Genomic DNA, 2,399 nt, shown 5'->3' with positions numbered 1-2,399 from the left:
GGGGTTAAGGTGTACTTATAAAGGGGCTAGGGTAACTCATTTGGGGTTAGGGAGTACTTATATGGGACTAGGGTAACTAACTTGGGGTCAGGGTGTACTTCTATAGGAGCTAAAGTAACTCACTTGGGGTCAGGGAGTACTTATATGGGACTAGGGTAACTCATTTAGGGCAGGGAGTACTTATTTGGGACTAGGGTAACTCACTTGGGATCAGGGATTACTTATATGGGACTAGGGTAACTCACTTGGGGTCAGGGAGTACTTCTATAGGAGCTAAAGTAACTCACTTCGGGTCAGGGAGTACTTTAATGGGACTAGGGTAACTCATTTAGGGCAGGGAGTACTTATAAAGGGGCTATGGTAACTCAATTTGGGGTCAGGGAGTACTTATATAGGACTAGGGTACCATACTTGGGGTCAGGGAGTACTTATAAAGTGGCTAGGGCAACTCACTTGGGGTCAGGGAGTACTTATAAAAGGGCTAGGGTAACTCACTTGGGGTAGGGAGTACTTATATGGGACTAGGGTAACTCACTTGGGTTCAGGGAGTACTTATATGGGACTAGAGTAACTCACTTGGGGTTAGGGAGTACTTATATGCGACTAGGGTAACTCACTTAGGGTCACGGAGTACTTATATAGGACTAGGGTAACTCACTTGGGGTCAGGGAGTACTTCTATAGGAGCTAAAGTAACTCACTTGGGGTCAGGGAGAACTTATATGGGACTAGGGTAACTCATTTAGGGCAGGGAGTACTTATTTGGGACTAGGGTAACTCACTTGGGGTCAGGGAGTACTTATATGGAACCAGGGTAACCCACTTGGGGTCAGGGATTACTTATAAAGGGGCTACGGTAACTCATTTGGGGGACAGGTAGTACTTATATGGGCCTAGGGTAACTCACTTAGGGTCAGGGAGTACTTATATGGGGCTAGGGTAACTCACTTGGGGTCAGGGTGTACTTCTATAGGAGGTAAAGTAACTCACTTGGGGTCAGGGAGTACTTATATGGGACTAGGGTAACTCATTTAGAGCAGGGAGGACTTATTTGGGACTAGGGTAACTCACTTGGGGTCAGGGAATACTTATATGGGACTACGGTAACTCACTTGGGGTCAGGGAGTACTTATATAGGGGGTAGGGTAACTCATTTGCGGTCAGGCAGTACTTATATTGGACTAGGGTAACTCACTTGGGGTCAGGGAGTACTTATAAAAGGGCTAAGGTAACTCACATGGGGTAGGGAGTACTTATATGGGACTAGGGTAACTCACTTGGGTTCAGGGAGTACTTATATGGTACTAGGGTAACTTACTTGGTGTCAGGGAGTACTTCTATAGGAGCTAAAGTAACTCACTTGGGGTCAGGGAGTACTTATATGGGACTAGGGTAACTCATTTAGGGCAGGGAGTACTTATATGGGACTAGGGTAACTCACTTGGGGTCAGGGAGTACTTATATGGGACTAGGGTAACTCACATGGGGTCAGGTAGTACTTATATAGGGGGTAGGGAGTACTTATATGGGACTAGGGTAACTCACTTGGGGTCAGGGAGTACTTATAAAAGGGCTAGGGTAACTCGCTTGGGGTAGGGAGTACTTATATGGTACTAGGGTAACTCACTTGGTGGTCAGGGGGTACATATATGGAACCAGGGTATCCCACTTGGGGTCAGGGAGTACTTATAGAGGGGCTAGGGTAACTCAATTTGGGGTCAGGGAGTACTTATATAGGACTAGGGTACCATACTTGGGGTCAGGGAGTACTTATAAAGGGGCTAGGGCAACTCACTAGGGGTCAGGGAGTACTTATATGGGACTAGGGTAACTCACTTGGGGTCAGGGAGTACTTCTATGGGACTAGTGTAACTCATTTGCGGTCAGGGAGTACTTATATGGGACTGGGGTAACTCACTTGGGGTCAGGGAGTACTTATATGCGACTAGGGTAACTCACTTAGGGTCACGGAGTACTTATATAGTACTAGGGTAACTCACTTGGGGTCAGGGAGTATTTCTATAGTAGCTAAAGTAACTCACATGGGGTCAGGGAGTACTTATATGGGACTAGGGTAACTCACTTGGGGTCAGGTATTACTTATATAGGGGGTAGGGTAATTCATTTGGGGTCAGGGAGTACTTATATGGGACTAGGGTAACTCACTTGGGGTCAGGGAGTACTTATAAAAGGGCTAGGGTAACTCACTTGGGGTAGGGAGTACTTATATAGGGGGTAGGGTAATTCATTTGGGGTCAGGGAGTACTTATATGGGACTAGGGTAACTCACTTGGGGTCAGGGAGTACTTATAAAAGGGCTAGGGTAACTCACTTGGGGTAGGGAGTACTTATATGGGACTAGGGTAACTCACTTGGTTTCAGGGAGTACTTATATGGGAC

The sequence above is a fragment of the Prorops nasuta genome, unplaced genomic scaffold (assembly GCF_024137725.1).
Source record: "Prorops nasuta isolate Cenicafe-Biocafe unplaced genomic scaffold, Cenicafe_Pnas_1.2 PNAS00016, whole genome shotgun sequence".
Classification (NCBI taxonomy): domain Eukaryota; kingdom Metazoa; phylum Arthropoda; class Insecta; order Hymenoptera; family Bethylidae; genus Prorops; species Prorops nasuta.
This window is presented reverse-complemented; position numbering follows the sequence as displayed.